General features: G+C 40.5%; 1 protein-coding gene across 1 annotated transcript in view; it reads left to right on the forward strand.

The window, feature by feature from the left end:
- Window positions 1–19,749, forward strand: part of SEMA5A (semaphorin 5A) — a 482,957-nt gene that overhangs the window by 166,586 nt on the left and 296,622 nt on the right. The gene's annotated exons all lie outside the window — the stretch shown is intronic.

Consider the following 19,749-nt stretch of genomic DNA (forward strand, 5'->3'; position numbering starts at 1 on the left):
GGAGTTACCACGGGTAGAAAATCCCGTGGTTGAGGCAGCCTTTATTTAAAGGTGCTGCGAGCCTCATAGGCATTTGAACCAGGGACTAAAAATGTGATCTATAGAAATAACAACAAAAGCAAGTAAAACAGAAAATTCTTCACTTCAGTGTTTCCCAACAAAGGCTTATTAGTCTTACCACGAAACTTCCGCCTCGGTCTCTATCTGGCACTGCATGGCAGACAGAATTGATTCAATGTCTTAAGAATGTCAGTGGATCTGTAGGATTAATTAATTAGTATGTATATCTGGTCACTTTTCTCTTTTATTTATCAAAATTTATTTAGGGCTCTCTATACCCTGGGTACTCTAAGCCTGCAGGATGAAAAATAAATTAGTCTTTGTCCCTGTCCTTAAGGAACTTACAGTTATATTATCAAGCCAACTATAATTGACATTATATTTAAATAATTCATCCAATAAACAGCTTTATGTTTTGTTATGTTTTAAACTTTATATCATGAAAAATTTCAAATATCTGCAAAAATAGAAAGAAGAGTCTAAGGAACACCCAACCCAACATTTATTAATTCATGGCATGCCTTTTTTTCTTTTAAATCCCCACACATGCTTCACTGCACGCCCACCAAATTATTTTGAAGCAAATTCAAAAAATCATAGAATTGGGTCTATAATGTTTCAGTTCATGACTCTGAAAGAAAGGGAATTTCCAGCACCATGATTGCATCAGACCAAAAATGCAAGACAAAAACAAAAAACAAACAAACAAACAAAAAAACCCGCCAAAAAAAACCACCCCAACCCAATTCCATAAAATCATCTGACATCCAGTGAGTATTATGAGATTCCTGATGGTCTCATGAACACTGATGCGTCTCTTTCTGTTAAAGGTTGAGTTGACTCAGGATCTAAATGGAGCTCATACACTGCAATTGGTTGGTCTTCTGCTATTTTGTTGTTGTTCCCTGTGCAAATTAATTTCAGAAGAAATCCGAGCTCTGTGTCCTGTAGAGTTTCCCACAGTCTGGATTTTGCCAAATGCATCCCCTTGGTATTCAAATGTTCTTCTGTCCCGAATATTTGCGTAAATTCATAGTAGTATCAAGAGGAGGCTTCGAGGGGCGCCTGGGTGGCACAGCAGTTAAGCGTCTGCCTTCGGCTCAGGGCGTGATCCCAGCGTTGTGGGATCGAGCCCCACATCAGGCTTCTCCGCTATGGGCCTGCTTCTTCCTCTCCCACTCCCCCTGCTTGTGTTCCCTCTCTCGCTGGCTGTCTCTATTTCTGTCAAATAAATAAATAAAATCTTTAAAAAAAAAAAAAAAGAGGAGGCTTCGATTCAGGTTTGGATCTTTCTGTCTCCCCTGTGGCATGGATGCTGCCGTGTCCTTCGTGGGGATGGCAGGTCCTTTCTAGGTGTGAAAGTGGCAGTTGATGATGGTCACGGCCAAAATCTACCGATTCATTCAACGGTGTAAAGCTGGGATTTCCGAATTTTATTATCCTTTCTTCATTTAACAGCAAGAATATTTCTGTATAAAGTAACTTTACCTTATCAACTATTTGAATATCCTGAGGCTACAGCTCATACAGAAAAGTCAGAATTAATGCTTTTTTCCTTTTCTTCCCTTTCCTAGTTTGTTTTTGTTGTTGTTGTTATTGTTGTCATAGTTTATTTTTGTTTTTTTGTTTTTTTAAAGACTAGTTAGTTGGTTCTCTAACATTTTCCAAAGGGAGCAAGTAAGATATTATGTTTATTTTTTGTTTTGTTTCATTTCCTTATTTTGGTTATTAGCATCATTGTTAATATATGGATTTTAACATTTGAAATATTTCAAGCAATTGCAGTTTGAAATCATCTCATTTTAAGCCCATGGAAGCCTTTTCAAGAGGGCTCCTGAGCTCTTCTGACATAACCCAGGTCGCCTCTGCTAGCTTGCTTACTCTCTGGGACAACAAGATGTTCTTGACTCTTCTAGGCCACTTCCTTCTGTAGACCTGATTTAAGCACGGACGTCGCCAGTGGTAGGTCTTTTCAGGAAAAATGTTTTAAAAAGTATCATAATTTCGTCTGGATGCTTTCAGCTCCTCTCCAGGATGCTAGGGCTTTTCCGAACCTCTTCCACCTTCTGTCTGTGTCGTTTTGTCCTGGCCACAGAATCCCGAGTCTCTGCAGCCAGCACGATCCTTCCTTTGCCTTTTCCTGCTGTAGACTCTGCATTGTTTCAGAGTGAGTGGCAAGCAGCTCTGGTCGTTTTTGATGACTGAAAACGCTGTAAGATGATCTGCTTCTCTTCTTTTAGTCCTCGGGCTACCAATGTCCTTGGGAAACTAAAGTGATTTCTTCACTTGGAGTAATTTCCTCTTTGGTGGTTATGCTGCCAACTCGAAACCTGGTTCATTTCATTTGTTTAATTTCCCTTTTGATTTTTAGAAATTTTAGAAATTTCTAGATTTTAAAAATTTACCTTATTACATAGTGTTGCAAAGTTTCATTAATGAAAGCAAGGAACGTTCAGAGAAACTGACTAGACTTGTGTGTTCTCCATCCTGTTCCCACTTTCTGCACTCAGCTAACCTTTTACTTATATATTATGGTCCATGCTTCTTTTCTCTAACACTTTTTGACATGGTGGTATAGCCTGGAGTCCACTCCCTAGTGGAGGACTCCCTGCCGCTCCTTTTCAGAGCGCATAGCTCTCCACTGTGTGGTGAACCATGGTGTACCCAACAACTCCCCACTGGGAGATGTTGAAGGTATTTTCTGTCCTTTGTGGTCATGGGTAGTGTTATGATGAGTAAGGCCTACTGCAGACATCTCTTAATCCTTTGCAAGGGTACCTTTGGAAGGGATTCCTAGCATGGGATGGTGAGGTCGAAGGGTAAATGCATATGTGGTTTTGCTAGATATTGCCCAATTCTCTTTCATGAAGGTTGCACCATTTTGTGTTCTCATTTGCCCTGGGTATGAGGATCTGTTTCCCACCAGCCTCTCCTGTGGAGTGTACTAACACTCTTTGGGATTTGGACTAATCCCATAGTTCGTAAATGATCTCTCAGCATAATTTTAACTTGCATATGTTTAAGTTGGAGCAAACGTTTAATAAACATGTAACAGGTGCCTGCTAGGTACTCAGTCTGTACTAAATATTGAGGAGATAGAGCAAAAACCACAGTCCCCACTAAGGGTTTAGAATATCTCAAGGAATATAAACCAAAAGGAACATTTCATTACATTCTATTAAAGGTCCTAAGAGGTGTCATGGCTGGGTGCTGAGGGAGCCCAGGAGAGGGAGATCTGAACTGGAGAGTCCAGGTTTTAGGAGAACCATTACAGGTTTCTGGGATGAGGCAACAACAGAGCTGAGTCCCAAATGATTGTTAGAAGGTGTTTATGAGTCTGATGGATGGAGAGCTGTCTCAGGGAGAGGAAAAGAGCCAAGACAGAAGCCCTGAAGTGAGGGAGGGGAGCATAGCAGGCCCTGGCAAGTGTCCTGTACAGTAAGTCATGAAATCTTGGCTTAGGTTATGGAGAGGAGGTGGAGGGAGTTGAGGCTAAAGTACTTGTAGGGGTTCACTATTGTCTGGCATCGGAAGGCCCCTTAAGAAGATCCCCCCATCTGGATAGGCTCCGTGTTCAGAATGGCAAAGGCAGCAGGGAGAGCTGATCCTGAGGTTGCTGCTGTGATCAGAGCGAGCAGTCATGAGGCACTAAGCTAAAAGAATGGTAGCAGAAATGTAAAGAATTAGGTGAATTCTAGAAATGCGTAGGTGGTGGTGATGATTTCATGGATGTAGGACAGGAGCGAGAAGGAAGCACTGAGTATGACCTCCAAGTTCTTGGCTGCTGATTCCATGTGGAATAAAGAAGGGGAATCAAAAAAGATGATTTTAGATTGAGAAAGCTGAGTTCCTCCTCGCCATCAGATGGGCTGTCTAGCTCAGAGCAAGGCATCATGGGATCCAAGAAGGGAGAGGCAGCCCTCTGAGCATCGGATGATACAGAATTCGAGGCAGACGTGGGCCAGGGGGCAGAGTGACAGACTCATCTTGGTTTGACCAGGACTTTTTTAGGGGTAGCCCTGAAAATCCTATGATCTGTGCATTAGTTTCTTAGGGCTGCTGTAACAGGGTATCACGGACCGGATAGCTTAAAACAACAGAAATATCTTCTCTCATCGTTCTGGAAGCTAGAAGAAAAACAAAACAAAACAAGACGTCAGCAGGGTCATGCTTTCTCTGACAGCTTTAGGGAAGAATCCTTCTTTGCCTCTTCTTAACTTCTGGGACTTGTCCGCAGTCCTTGGCGTTCCCAGGCTCGTAGACACATCCCTCCTATCTGAGTCTCTACCCCCGTGGCATTCTCTCGGCGTGGTTGTGTCTTTTTGTCTGCTCCTCTTTTTATAAAGACACTGGTCATATTGGATGTAGGGCTCACCCTCACCCAGCATGATCTCATTTTAACTAATTATATCTGAAAAGACCCTCTTTTCAAGTAAGGTCACATCCACAGATACTAAGGTTTGGCTTTCAATGGATCTTTTTTGGGGGGGACACAATTAAACCTGTAACCAGTGACATATATCAGAGCAGTTTCAGGGCAGTGCTGGGGGAGGAAACTAGATGGTAATGAGCAGAGAAACAAATGTGAGGTGAAGAAGGAGATATAAAAGGAGACAGTTATTGACTCAGCCAGCAGGGATGTGAGAGCAGGGGACAGCTTTTAAGAGAGCATTACTTAATCATCCTTAAGTGGTGATGGGGAAAGGCCAGGTGAAGGAAGAGGCTGAAGAGAGGAGGAGAGAATTGATTAGACAGAGTCCCCGGGGCCGTAGGAGGAGATAGGATACTGGGCACAGGTGGAAGATTAGCTTACAGGAAGCAGACCCCACCTCCAGTGAGTCTGGAGGGAGGGAGGCTGGGACACCCAGGATGCAGGAACGTTAGCGGGTGGGGGTGGCTGCAAGGGGAGGGGTTCCCTGAGGACCTCCATGTCTCCATCTCGGCTGAGAAGCAGTAGACAGGCCATCGGCCAGGAGTGTGGGGGCTTTAGGGAGGAAGTGCTTCTCTGAAGAAGGGGTGAGGCTGTTAATCGCAATATACACCAGAGATTCCCTGGGTGCTGTCAGGAGCCCAGCTAGTCCTTGAAATGGCTCATGTTACAGCTGAGCAGGTGGCCACTGGGGTGCTACGTGAACACTTGTGTGTAAAGTGCGACTCTACGAGAATGTTTGAGAAAGCAGGATGGAACGCTGGAGAAAGAAAGGCAGGACTGGATAATCTTGACTTTTAAAATCTTTATTTTTGCGTACACTTAAAACTTCATGATTTAGTGTGACACATTGGATTCACTCTGCACAAGACGCTCGTAATGAAGAGGACCAGGTGCTACAGTCACGTCTGGATACAACGAAGCACGTTTTATTGAAGTTTTGCTTCGATTTACCTGGGTAGGCAGAAGGTGCTGGCAGGATCTTTTTTTTCCCCCCATCCTAGGTAAAATATTTGCCACCGTGGGCTTCTCTTGTCTAGCAGAGTTCATTGCTCAACACACTCTAACAGCTTGCTGTGTTTGCAAGGTGACTCCCTTGACTGCATGTTCTGGAATATTTATCCTTGATTGTGGAGGGGCTGCTAAAACATCCTGACCCGTTGCAGACACACCATTTACACTTCTGTCCTTGTCGTTTGCTTAAATGTCTGTTCCAATAAAGAGGGAAAAAATAGTGAACCTTCAAGACTGCGTGTTTCTCAGCATGCTTACTGAGTCTCATAACCATCTCTGAAATGAGTCTTAAATGTTTAATGTCCACTTAAGGCAATGGTGCCACATTCTGCCTTTGTGTGTTTATTGATTAAAGTTTACCCAGCACGCTGGCTCTTGAGAGTGTGCTCCACTTATAGGAATTGGTTTATGGGGAACAATTTCACAGTCGGCAGAGGAAGACCACCAGTGGGGTGTCATGCCACACTTAGGCTTTCTTTGCCTCAGAGCCTGGATATCATGACTAATCTGGAAGCCTCTCTCCAGTGCCGTAGCTGGCAGGGCTCACAGTAATGATTACTGAGATTCCTCCTGTCGGCAGAATCAGGCAAGGCACTAGGAATTCCACTCTCGGGCCCCTGAGATCTTGATCTCTGACTGCTGGGTGCTCCTGTTGGTTGCCTTCCTACTTACCGACTCACCGATTGGCCAGAGATTTGTTTTGGAACTTCGGAAAGAGTTGTAGGAATGCTTCATAGAGGGTTAGCAACATTTGGCCCCTGATCTTGGGAGGGGCATTTGAGGGAATCAAAACGGGTGTTCCAGCTTGGGCCATCCCGGGACAGGCCTGGGAATGGCATTGGCCCTTGCCTTGAAACTACCGTCTTCATCGGCACGTGTAGTCCTAGGTGACTGAAGGAACCAAAATGGAAAGGGTACAACATAGGATTTTGAACCTGGGTTCTATTCTCATGTCACGGTATAAATATTTTTCACAAATCCTGCATCTTTATTTTGAATCATATAGTTATATCCCATTGTATTTGTGTGTGTGTGTGTGTGTGCGTGTGTTAGAAGCATTGCTTTGTTAGATGTTGGCGATGATAATCTAGGACATATTTTGTAACTGTCTTCGTTACCCTCACTTACCGGGAGCCGCAGTCTCTTCCCACCTCTGAGAGAGGCTGTCTTTCTACCCGTCTGTAAGGTGGCCAGGTACACATGTCCTTCCTCCCCATTAGCCACCACTCCTGCCCATCGTTGCACCAGTTACGCTCCTCCCATGGCTTCTCACCTTCCCTGAGACCACTGCCTTGCTCTCTATGCCATGTGCTCCCCATGGGGCCGAGGAAAGCGTAGCCTGGGCAGCCTCAGTTACCCTCCAAGGCCCAAGGATGGGGATGCCGGAAGGGAGCCAAAGGACTCGTTTCTGTGCCATGACGCCATGTGTCCCCCAGCCCCATGCATGTCCCCCAGCCCATGAGTGTCCCACAGTTCCGTGGTGTCCCATGGTGCTCCATTTCTCCTCTGTAGGTTTTGGCATTCTGGGGTCCAGTGCCCCAGTCAGTCCTTGCTGGGTCGTACCCCTTCTCTGGGGCCTGGACCCTCATCCCTACAGGAAGGGCCACAGGAGATGAGTTCTGTTTCCCATAAGATTTTTGAGACTTCACAGTCTTTGAGTATCTAAGCTTGGATTAAAATTGCTTCGAGTGTTTCTCCCTGTTCATCTAGTCTCAGATCTGCCATTTGACTTTTATAAATAAATCAGAAATGTATGTGATGGTATGACAGTGGCGTACTTTCTCCAAGGAAGAATTAGGAAAGTTTATTTTAATTAAAAATAGATCGTATGAAATTCATCTTAATGTTTAGTTTCACTGTTTTCATATGAATCCGATCAGAGTATCGGTATAGTGAGACACTGCTAACTGTTGAAAACTGTCTTGAAGGCCATGCTTTTCTTTGTAAAATGTAAAACCTACATAAGCCAAGTGTGATTCTTTCTGGTTTCATAACAGGATATGAGTTAGCCTCCTGTGAGTTTATTTGGGGAGGGAGAGTGTTCTTGGTTCCATAAATAATTTGACTTTTGTTATGATGCGTATGACTGAATGGTTCATATAATGTACTGTCAGAATCACACGGGCAAAATATTCCAACCTATTTGCAAGCAGAGCCGCTAAGGCACAGGCACCCTGCCTGTTTTGTACATTAAAAACTGCGTTTGGGAATACATTTTTTATTTTCAAGTCTGTTGCTAGTGTGCTATCTGAAGAATGGAATATTTAAACAATGCACAGCTTTTCAACTCTAGAATGTAGGTCTATCATGATCATTCATGAGGGCACATAGGTGTTAGAAGAAATGCCTTGTAAAACCATGTGTTACTCACTGGGTGATTTGCTTCCAACACCTACATTGAAGTTTTGTTTAACTTTATTTCTTTATTTGAGAGCGAGAGCATGAACAGGGGGAGAAGCAGAGGGAGAAGCAGACTCCCCACTGAGCAGGGAGCCTCATGCTCCATCCCAGCACCCCAGGAACATGACCTGAGCCGAAGGCAGACGCTGAGCTGACTGAGCCCCCCAGGCGCCCCGCTACATTGAACTTCAGTGTCATTATTGGTCTTTGACTAATGAGAGCTGAGAGAGTCCCTGTAGTCGGTTTTTTTTTTTTTTTTTAGAAATCACGATTGGGTTCTGATGAAAATGATTTATTGAGGTTTGAGAATTCTTAATAACCTCTGTATTATTTTTTGTGTTCTAAGGCCACTAATGAAATAACATATAAGGTTGAACATCTATATTGTATCTCGAGATAGAATTTCAAGTTTTTTGATTGATTTGTCTAGACGGGGAAATAGTTTCTATTATTTTAAGCTACAAATGGAATACCTTATAAGTGAGGTAGTGCAATGTGATTGCACTCAAACCGGGGAGTAAGATTTTGTAACGTTATTGTCAGGATTCTGATTTAAAGCAGTCACTTCATTTGGCCTCATGGTATGTTACTATGTTTTATTTATCTGTAAGCATATTCTAGTCTTTTTAAGCATGAAGTGGGCCCTTCATTTGTTGTCACACTGAAGGCAGAGAAAAATCTTATCCTTGTTTTATATATGAAGTAACAGTTGATGAGTAAATAAAGAGTGAATAAAGTTTTAATTAGGCAGTGTTCTTGGATCTTGGTTCTCTTGTCTTCCCGTAATATCAAAGGCATGGGGAGCAGCCGCAGTTACGTTGGAGAGACGAAGCATTATGCCAGCTCCGGCCCGCAGCAGTGCTGACATTTTTCTGTTATTGATGACCTAGAATATTGATGACATGGAAAGGACTCCATCGAGGTTTCTAAATTTAGTTTGTTTACTAACTTAATCATCACACTAACCTTTTGCTTCCTGAAGCTTTCTTAGTGTGGAGTGAAGAAGGTCCAGAAATAGACGCTGGCTTATAGGAGGAGTTATTCCTTAACTTCCCCTCTGCTTTCCCATTTCCCTCATGGGACTCAGCGGAGGCCTCCCAGAGCCTGCTCACACGTGTCGCACAACATTGCGTGCTGTGTCGGGATGAATGCATTCCTCCGATCCGCGGGGCGACAAAGTTGTGGGGAAGCTGTTTGATCAGTCCCACCTTGAAAGCACCTCTGGGCTGCATGTTAGAGAGACCACAGACCCTGTTAAATAAAATCAATGAAGTGGGACCCTGATGCCAGGCTCGCAGAGTGCTCGTGGGGGCTCCCAGATGAACGATTAACGGCTGTCATTCTCCTTTGTACTTTTGATTTTTGTGCCACTCTATTCCCTGGCTTCAGCACACAGAGCGTTTTAGCTTCTGCTTGTTTGAAGGTAAAAACAGGGTCCAGTTTGTTAGTAATTTGATCAGTATGTATGGAGCGCCTGTTATGCGCTGGTTCCGGTCACTGGGGCTACCCCAATACACAAAACAGGTGGCAGTCTTGGTGTGCACGGAGTTTACGTACTATGAGGGGAAACAGGCAAGAATAAGATGGTATAATGCGGAGTGGGTGACGTAAGGGCTGAGGAGAAATGGAAAGCAGGGAATGAGTTCAGGATGGGAGGGGTCCTGAAATTTCATCAAGGTAACCAGGAGTGCCTGACATTTACCTGTTGCATCTCAGACACACACTTGCCCCTTTTTATTCTGCTCTGTGTGACTGGTCGGGAGTCTGAAAGATTTCTCAGGCTCCTGTGCCAGCGGGGCTCCTGTTGGGATGTTGAATGGGAAGAGGCAGCAGGAGCTGGAGAGGAATAGGGAAGGTCGCGTTTATGCCTCCAGTAGCTGAGTGCAGCCGAGGAGTGAGGCAGTGCTTTCTGGCAATTCCCACTTGGGTTTGAGCTGCTCATCTCTGTGGGTCATGCATTCTTCCTTTTGGCTTTCTCAGGTCCAATCCTTCATCCTTTTGCTTTTTCAGTTTTTGTATTATCTTTGCAATGAATTGCCTATGTTTAATTTTTTCTATTTGAGCTATCTGGGGTGGTTTCTGTTTTCCTCTGGATGGATTATGAGGCATACAGCTGGAGGCATTGAGTCTAGACTTAAAGGTTGTGAGGGCCAAGCCATGGGGATAACTGAGGAAACAGTGTTCCAGGTAGAGGGAAGGGCAAGTGCAAAGGCCCTGGGGTAAGATCATGCTTGGTAGGTTTGAGTCATAGCAGGGAGGCTAGAATGACCAGAGTGAAGTGAATCTTGGGGGCAGAGTAATGGAGATGAGCTCAGAAGGATAATAGGGACCAGATCCTATAGGGCCTTTAAGAATTTTGGTTTTTATCTTGAGTGGGATGGGAAGCCACTGGGAGATTTGTGGTAGAGGATTGATGTGATCTAACATGACTTAGAAGGATTGTGCTGGCTGCTAAGGATGGAGCGAATTACAGGTCGATGGGTGGGAAGGAGGACTGGGAGACCAGATTGGGGGCTGGTGAATAATCTAGGTTGGAGGTGGCGATGGCTTGGAGAGGGTGTTAGCAGTGGTTGTGTTCTGCAAGTCAAGTTCAAAGTATTTCCTTGCAGAATGTGTATATGCTGTGAGAGAAAGAGAAAAGCAAGAGGGACTCCGAGGGTTTTGATTTGAATAACTGGAAGAGTGGATGATGAGGAAGGGTGTAAGGCGGGCACATATGGAAAGAGTATTGGAGCTCAGTTTGGGGCACATGAAGCTTGAGATGCTTCTTTGTTGTCCAGGTGGAAATGTCAGATAGTTGCATATACAAGTCTGGAGATCTGGGGAGCCGTCTTGGCTGGAGGGGGACATTTGGGAGTTATTAACATACAGATAGCATTTAAATCTATAAGTCTGGCTGAGCTCTCTAGGGGAAAGAGTGTATGTAGAAAGGAGAAGAGGTGTAATGAGTGAGCCCTGGAGTAATTCAGTATGTAAGGTTTGGAGAGACGAGACAGCAGATAAAATGGAGAAGGGAAATTCAGAGATGTCGTAGGAGCCAAATGAAGGAAAAGTTCTTTCCATGGTGCCCTAACAGGCTAAAAACTAGAGACGTGGCTCTGAACACCAAGAAGCAGGAGGCCAATATTAATATTAGCAGGAGAGGAATATGCAGGTGTTGAAGGGCCGCAGAATCTCTAAGCCTAGACTGGGGTCGGTCTAAGCAGCGAACTATTCGGTAGATGAATGGTCAGATACTTTGGAGGACTGTGGGGCATGTTGTATAATTTGAATATGAATATCCCTTGAACAGTGGCTAAGGAAAGAATTGCCCTAGTGACTTGTAAGAAACAGTACTGTATGAGGTTGCTATATATAAAAGGACAAATCTCAGAAGTTGATCTTGCCCCCTTAATTGAGATCATTATTAGCCAGCTGTTGAGTAGAAAGAGCAGTATGCCCAGGAGATAAGATTTTGGGTTTGTGTCCTGTAACTTAGTAAATGTGTGAACTTGGGCACGTTGATAATTCTGTGCCTCCATTACCGCTTAAAAGTATAGGGATGATAATACCACCTTTTTAAGATTATTGAGTAGGGAAATGAGAGTTTGTGTGTGTTTGTGTGTCTGTGGAAGTACAAAGACCTACAGTGCCAGCTGTCAGTATATCTGACATTAAAGTTAGCTGCCTTTGAGCTTAAGGGTAGCACTCATATAGCACTCCTAACTATTAGCAAGCTTTGAAAACTCTTTGAGGCACAGTAATTTGAGGAACTAGCAGTGATGAAGTGAACAAGAAATCTGAATATTTGGTCTTCGCGACTTTTGTCTGGGTTTTAATGTTAATCACTGGATAATGCAAAGGTATGTTGAGAACGTCTCATTTGGAAGTTAAAGGGAAAATTTCAAAGCATTACATGAATGGTTCAAATCAGATTTAAACATTTTCTGAATCTAAAAAAATGGGCTAGAATAATGTAAGCACAATTCAGTAAAATTTAGAACTCATTTGCATGCTTTTATTTCTTAATTCCAAAGGGTCAGGCCCACTTTCAAGAAGCATATCTACAAAAATAAAGCCCCAGCATGGAAATCATAAATCCTCCATTTCATAGTGGGGAAACAAAAGCTTACATGATAAATTCATGAATCAAGGTATAAATCTGAAATCCAAATTCATTAGTTTGGGGGCTCAAAATGCAAACCAGAGCAAAACACATGAATGTGTGTGTGGCTTCTTCTTTCATGTTAGGCTCTTTAACCATAATATCTAATACTAATTTTAGAAATTGTATACAGACTGTCAGAGAGCTTCTGTCATATATATCTATTGTTCGACCAAGTTGGTAAACAGATGATTTTAATTTTTAAGATGAAAAATGATATATGGGACTTTACCAACTAGCCATAATGGAAACATGGGATTTGATTTACCCTCTTGCTGTAAACAAGAAAACCAGACAAAATATTAGGAACTACATTGTCAGACAGTGGACAGTAGGCGGAGGGCAGAGCAGAATTGTAATTACTTAGACAATGGAAATAAATACAATGAGTCCTATTATAGCCTTAGCTCACTGGAAGTAGTTTCCAAGGCAGAGTACATTGATGGGGAATCCAAACATAGACCAGCATAAATCAAGTCTCAGTACATGTAAAAGGACTGAAATCATGCCTGTGTGATCTATGAGCACATAGGAATCAAACTAAAAGTCAATAACAGAATGATATATGGAAAATTATGTTGGACTTTTAAGCAATATAATTCTAAGTGACTCACAGGTCAAAGACCAAATCAAGGGGGGAATTCTAAAATATTTTCATCTGAGTGACAATAAAATACAATTTATCTAAGTTTGTGGGATGCAGTTAAAGCAGAGCTTAGGGAGGAATTTGTACATTATTTGCTTGTATTAGAGGTAGGGGAAGATCTTATCAATGATTTTGGGATCTTAGGGAAGTATAAAAAGAGCAAATTAAATCTATGATGAACAGGAAGAAGAATAAAATAAAGATAAGAGGATAAATCAGTTAAGGGGAAAATTATAATGAAGAGCAATTAAACTAAAAGCTAACACTTTAACAAGACCAACAAAATCAATAAGTCTCTAACCAGATTGCTTAGGAACAAGAGAGAAGACATATTTGTCAATATTAGGAATGGATGAGGAGACATCTCTACAGAGCCCACAGAACTAAAAAGGCTAATAATAGAAAACAGTGAACAAGTTTATGCCAGTACATTCGACAATTGAGATGAAATGGGCAAATTCTTTGAAGATTCAGTCTATCCCAGCTCACCTAAGAAGAGACAGATAATCTGAATAATTTAATATCCATTAAAGGAATTCAATTTATAGTTAAAAATCTTACAACAAAGAAAACTTCAAACCAAGATGGCTTCAATAGTGAATTTGACAAATATTTAAGGAAAGAAAAAAAAGACACCCATTGTACTTTTCCAGTGTAGAGGAGGTTGGAACTCTTCCAGAGTAGAATGGGTTGCAACACTTTTCAGCTTTTAAAAGAAGTCATCATTACTCTCTTACCAAAACCAGAGAAGACATTCCAAAATATAAAACTACAGACCATTATCTCTCACTAACATAGGCACAAAAATCCTTAATAGCATTTTAGCAGTTGAATCTGGTAATTTGAAAGAAGGATAATATATCATGTCCAACTGGGTTTTATCCCATAAATGCAAGATTGCGTGGGGTTTCAAAGTTTAACACTTGAAAATCAGTCAGTGTAAATCAATGTATTAACTGACCAATTTAAAAAAAATTTTCTCAGGGCACCTGGGTGCCTCAGTCAGTTAAGCATCTGACTGTTGGTTTTGGCTCAGGTCATGATCTCAGGGTTCTGAGATCGAGCCCCATGTGGGGCTCTGCACTCAGGGCAGAGTCTGCTTGGTATTCTTACCCTCTTCCTTTCCTTCCCCGCTGCCCCTCCCTCTGCTCGTGCCTGCACTCTCTCAATAAAATAAATAAATAAGTGAAATCTTGAAAAAAAATTACCTCAGTAGATATAGAAAAATCATTTGATAAAGTTTAACACACATTCATGATAAAAAAATCTAGGAGTAAAAATTACCTACAACCTGACAAAAGGCAACTTTAAAAAATTGAAATCTAACATGATACTTTATGGTGAAAGGCTGAATGCTTTCCCCTCAAAGATGTTCATTCTTTCCATTTCTAGTGTAACGTTTAGTTACCACTGTACTAACTACTGAGAAAGGTAATAATAGATAAAAATTATAATGGAAGTAATTTAATAAACAAATGACATACAGATTAGAAAGGAAGAGTTAAAGTTGACTTCTTTTTTTCTTCTTCTTTTTCTTTTTTGCAAACAAGATTATAAGAACATCCTAATTAATGGTTTAAAAAGAACTGTTAGAACAAATAAGTGAGCTCCTGATTTTAAGATACAAAGTGATTATAAAAATATTCAATTGCATTATGATATATTACCAACTAATAATTAGAAATTGAAATTAAGTTTTATCATTTATAGTGGCATCTTAAATATGACATTTACATTTAGCTAAATATGTGCAGGAGCGAAACATTGAAAGCTGCAAAAGCATTCCTGAGAATATTAAAAAGACCTAAACAAATGCAGAGAAATATTCATAAATCAGAAATTCAGTGTTGTTAAGTTATCAATTCGGCTCTATCATATGCATTTCAATCTATAGGGTCATGCAAATTGAATCAGAATCTTATTGTGCTTTTGTTGTATAAATCAAAAAGCTGATTTTAAAACTTCTATGGAAAGTCAAAGGATTTAGAAAAGCTGAAATAATTTTGAGAAAAGATTACTATGTTGGAAGGCTGACAGTACCTAAATTCGAGACTATGTGGTTTGCACGAGGATAAACATGTACATCAATGTAACAGAAAGCAGAGACCAGAAATAGATGCACGCATATATTGTCAGTTGATTTTCAACAAAGTAGCCATGGCAATTTAATGAGGAAATGATAGTCCCTTCAACAAATGGTGCTGGAAAAAATTGGACATCTCATATGCAAAGAAGGACTGAAATGGATCATTGGCCTAAAGTTCAGAGCTATAATTATAAAACTTCTAGAAGGAAGCCTATGAAGAAAATTTTGAGACCTTGGATTAGGCAAGGATTTATTAGGATAAAAAAAGCACAGAAAGCATATACATATTTTTGTCTAAATTAGACCACATCAAATTTAAAAATATTTGCTCTTCAAGGATACCATTGAGAATAAGGAAAAGCAAGCCAGAAATAATTATAGAACATGTATCCATGAAAGGTCTTATATCCAGCATATATAAGGCAATTCTTCCAATCTAATAAGAAAATCCGAATTTTAAGAAATGGCCTAGAGCTGTTAGACAATTTGAAAAATACTAATGACAGCCATGGTATGGTACCTCCACATGTGCAACAGAGAGACTACAATTAAAAGACTGATAGTTCCAAGCATTGGCAAGGATGTGGTGGAGCTAGACCTTTTACACTATGCTGTTGATAATTCAAGATGGTGCAGCCAATTTGGAAAAACACAAGGTTGCTTCAAAAGTTAAATGTACACTTACCATAAATTCCCAGGAAACTTGCTCGTAGGTATTTGCCCAAAGGTAATGAAGTGTTGGATAATGTCTACAGAAAGATTTGCATGCAAAGGTTCATAACAGCTTCATTCTTACTAGCCAAGACCTGGAAACAACTCTAAAAGTCCGTCAGTGGCAGTGGACAAATTGGTTACGTGAACTAGATACTCCTGGGTAATGAAAAGAAACAAAATACTGATAGAGACGATGGATGAATCTCCAGAGTATTATACTAAGTGAAAGATTCCAGATACAAAAAACTACATCTTCTGTATTATCTCAGTATGTGACATTCTATAGAAGATAAAACTAAGGTCACAGAATATTTATTAATGGTTGCCTGGGCACAGGTAGGGTAGGAATTCACTGCAAAGGTTCACGAGAAATCCTGTGAGTTGCTGCAAGTATTTTATATCACAATTAAAGTGGTGGTGACAGAGTTTATACATTTGTTTAAAGTTGTTGGATTTAAATGAGTAAATTTATTGTGTCTCAGTTATACCTTAGTGAAGCTTATTTAAAAAAAAAACAAGTTCCAACTCTAATGGAGAAGCACGGACTTATCAAGAATGTAGGAGCCAGTAATCAAATTACCTAAGAAATAGCTTGAGTTTGTCAAAATACTTCTGCATTTCCTTGGCACTAAGGCCAAGCATTATGTGAGAACTTTACAATGAGAAAGATAATTATAAATAATATGTCATGCAACATTTAATAAAGTGTGTGTGTGCGTGTGTGTGTGTGTATGCGTCAGCAAAGCTACTTAAAATCTAAGATATGCAGGTCTTTAATGAAAAACCTGCTACATAAACTGTTTAATCATTAAGGTTTTTAATCCAAAGTTACATTAAGAGATAAGAAACCCATAGTTCTGGTTAACTTAATGTAAGAGAAGTTACTTATATAGAAAGCTTCTCTTTCAAATACTATTCTGCTCAATGGTAATCTTTGGAGGAATATATTTTTGACTCGTGTGTACTTTGAAAAGATGTCATCACATCTGAAAATTGCTGATTTGTAGGTAACTTTTTAAATTAAACACTTCTTGGAATTAGCTATTAAAACCAGAGAGAAGAAACATGAGAAACATACATTTAGTACTTTTGGTTGTAATACAATCATACAACTCTTCTTTTTCCTTTTCAAGGTTGATTTTCTATACATGGTCATTTACTTCTCCCAACTTCTACAATAAGAAATGGGGCAATAAGAGGACCCATTAGTATAACAGAGCTCTGTGTAATAGAACTTTCTGTGATGATGGAAATGCTTATATTCCGTCCTGGAAAATATGGTAGCCATTAGCCATGTGTAACTTTCGAGAACTGAAATGTTACTAGTGTAACTGAAGTAATGAATGTTTAATTTTGCTTTATTTTAATTAGGTAAAATTAAAATATAAATAGTCATCTATTGGTGGTGAGGACTGTATTGGACCATCCACATATGGGCCTTTGGCCTCCAGCACTGAATAATATCTCCTGGTGTAGGCTGTCGTTCCCGCATCTACTCAGGCTCTTGGGTCCTGGCATCCCATCCGAGTCAGTTTTTTGGAAAGCCTCATGGTTCATATTTTAAGAAAATGGGGCTGAGAAGAGGAGAACTGCGTAATTGTTATACTTCTGCTATTAACTACTTCTCTGATGTAAAAGGAATCTCTTACTGTCTTTTGTTTTGGTCTCCATTTCTTTAAGTGGAAAATGAGTGCATTGGGGTCTTCTATCAAAGACTTTACCACACTGGTGATTTTGTTGCCCATTAAAGTAGGATAATAGGGGAGGCCAAGGGACCTTTGGAACCTTCTTTATCTCCTCAAGGAGACTCCGTCTCTTAATCCTCAAGCCAGAACACACTAACATTCTGTGTTACAAGAGCAAAATGGAAATTGAGATTTCTGTTGACACTGTTGACATTGACAACATTTTTATCACAAACCTGTAGCAGGAAACATTAATATATTTTATGTGACGAATGGTTTGACCTTTCATTTTTGTAATTAATTAACATATAAAAAGGTTAGATTCATATTCCACTAGATTTAGCAGGTTTTCTTGATACCTAGAAGCAAACAATTCAGAGATGAAATGTTAATAGACATTTTAGTCATCAATGCAGTGAAGTTTAGAAACTTACTCTGAAAGCTCGCTGTTAAGCTTAGGGCATCCACTAGAAATATCATGGCTTGCAAGGAACTGAAAACCGACCTAATAGTGACTTAAATTTGAAGGCTGTTTATTGCTCCCCAACTAGAAGTACAGAACTGGGCTGTCGAGGCTGGTTCAGGAGCTGGGCAGTGTCAGCAAGGACCCGGGCTCCATCATTTTGCTTAGTCAACCTGCGGCGATTGGCTTTCACTTTTGTTATATTTCATGTTTGGATGGCAGCTGGCGGCATTCAAAGTCAGGCAGTGAGGGGAGGAGGCAGGATAACCAACTTCTTTACTCATGTGTTTCGTATCAGGAATCAGCAACAAAAGCAAGATCTTTCATGGAAACCAGTGTTCAGAATTGTTTACATGGAAGTGGCCAGAGCCGTGTCACAGGCCTGCCTCTAGGTACAAGGGGAGAGGAAGTGTCTGGCAAATGACAGTGGGAAAAATCATGATTTAACCCCTGAGTCCACAAGGCCTGGTAATAGGGGGAGGTGAGGAACTCACTTTGGATGCAAATTTAAGAAGTTAAAAAACTCCGTAGTCAAGATAAACACGGTGTGTGTGTGTGTGTATACATCTATATAATGCAATATTAAACAAGATCAGTGTTAATGACAAAAAGAATCCATGATGAGCACACTAAACGGATTTTGAATGAAGACAGGATTAATATAGTCTCCTGTTGAGTGAGCCCTACTAGAGCGCCATTGTCTTCATTGAGAATGTTGCTAGTTTGTTCATCATGGGGTTTTTTGGCATTAATGTGGACTGTAAAAACTATTACCTTAAAATATTATAGCACTGAGGTTTTTTTTGCTACCCTCTTATATTTGGTTCTGTATAGGAGACGTTGCTTCCCTTACTCTTGTCCCGGCCCCTGCTGTTGAACCCAGTTTGGGTTCCGTTGGCAACGAAGAACTGGTGGGCAGCTGCCCTTGTCTGCACAGCTGTGTAATTGTTTCTGGTGTGTCTGCCCCGTGAATATTCATATGCTTCGTGGAATATGTCTCTTTTTATTTTAAAACCCTGCTTGATAAACAGAGTGTGTGTACACTCTTACCTTGTGCTTCACACAGGGTTCTTTCTGAATAATGAACATTCAGTACATTTTTGATTGAGTAACTAACCGGACACTCTACTGATAAGAAGCAGAAAATGTACCCCTAGCAGATTGTCCCCAGATGTGTCTGAGATACCATGAAGAAGAGCAAGAATTTCCCAATTATGTATTTTCTCATATTTTAAAAGAAATATTGTTGGATAACTTGAAATTTTAAAATGATTCATGAAAGTCTGAGAGGATAGAAAGATCTGTTGGTGCTTGAGTCTCCTGAAATGGGCGATTGGAACTGGACTGTCTTTGAGAATGACGAAGTATGTTTTGAAGGAACTCATGTCATAAAATTGTAGAAATTATCATTATGTAATATGAAAACTGGTACAAAAGAATTCATCCCTCCTATAATTTTAATCTTGCTCTATCTTTAGTCCTATTAACTGTGAGTTGATGTTGAAAAGCTGTTTATTTGAAACCTCTTACGCCCTTTTTCCCACGGGGGATTATAAAAACAAGCCATCTCTCACTGGGAAAGCTTTAAAATTCTATCAGGCTGTTCCTTGTGAATACAAGTAGTCCTCCTACAGTGAAAATTTCTTATGAAAAAAATTCATCTAGACCTGTGAAGCCTGACTGATATAGATATGTAGTAGGAATTTCATGCAAGGCTATAAAATAAGTTTGTATTAAGGTCCAAATGTATTATTCACACCATTTATAAGATATAAATTCTTCAATCTCAAAAGTGTCTGCGCAAAATTGTTCAATGTCTTGTCTGATTTAATTCAGCTTTTGAAAAGCTCTTGAGAGCAACATTTGGAATTTAGGGGATAAAAAGGGAAGAACATATGGAAATAATAAATTTACATAGTTGGTTGTTAAAGATGTCTGCTATGAGAAAGTTTAATGTGCACAGCAGTGATAGAAAAAGCGGGAAGGTTATAGTGAACTTTGCATGTGTTTATCATTACTGCTCTCATTTAAGACTTCCCCTTCCCCCCCGAGGCAAACCTGAACACCCCAGTTTTTTTAAGCAACTTTTTTTTTTTTTTTTTAAAGCA

The sequence above is a fragment of the Ursus maritimus genome, unplaced genomic scaffold (assembly GCF_017311325.1).
Source record: "Ursus maritimus isolate PB19 unplaced genomic scaffold, ASM1731132v1 scaffold_15, whole genome shotgun sequence".
Lineage (NCBI taxonomy): Eukaryota > Metazoa > Chordata > Mammalia > Carnivora > Ursidae > Ursus > Ursus maritimus.